Source organism: Frankliniella occidentalis, unplaced genomic scaffold (assembly GCF_000697945.3).
Source record: "Frankliniella occidentalis isolate FOCC.00 unplaced genomic scaffold, Focc_3.1 Scaffold325, whole genome shotgun sequence".
Lineage (NCBI taxonomy): Eukaryota > Metazoa > Arthropoda > Insecta > Thysanoptera > Thripidae > Frankliniella > Frankliniella occidentalis.
This window is the reverse complement of record NW_026267449.1, coordinates 34,489-35,036: the sequence shown is the minus strand read 5'-3', so window position 1 is coordinate 35,036 and position 548 is coordinate 34,489. Positions and strand designations below refer to the sequence as shown.

Genomic DNA, 548 nt, shown 5'->3' with positions numbered 1-548 from the left:
TTAGGGACATGAAACTTCTGCTGTTCGGTAACGGTTTTCATTAAAAGTTTGAATTTTGACAGATTGTTATGTAAAAATCAACGTTTTAGAGTTACTAGGTAATCTAGGGACCATTAAGGCCAAAAGAGGGTGTAGTGTGACCTGTGGTTTAACTATTACTCCCTTTACAATTCTGTGACATGCAGCCTTTTTACGATTTAATGGACCATTTTGTCTTTTTCACGCTTTTTCGCCAAGAAATGCCCCATAGCGCCGAAACGGTACAAGATAGAGCAAAACGGACGAAATTTTTGCCCAGGGGGCTATACTTTGACGACGATTTACCCCATAGGAACCCATAAAACAATATTTTAAAAAAATACATTTTGCAACCTGCGGTTTTCGATTTTTTTAAAAGTCAATTTTTGAGCTAAAATGCTCATTTTCGAACTCGATCTGTCTTTTTGTGATACAAAACGACCCTAAAATTCCCAGATCGCTATATCAATTCATTCTCGAGTTATCGTGCGGACAGCTACCTAGTATAAGTATACCAACGTCAAAAGCAG

The 548-nt window shown here is 37.6% G+C and overlaps 1 protein-coding gene across 1 annotated transcript in view; it reads right to left on the bottom strand.

Moving 5' to 3' along the window:
- The window catches only part of LOC127751058 (uncharacterized), a 22,145-nt gene that overhangs the window by 12,552 nt on the left and 9,045 nt on the right, over positions 1–548 (bottom strand). The window lies entirely within an intron of this gene.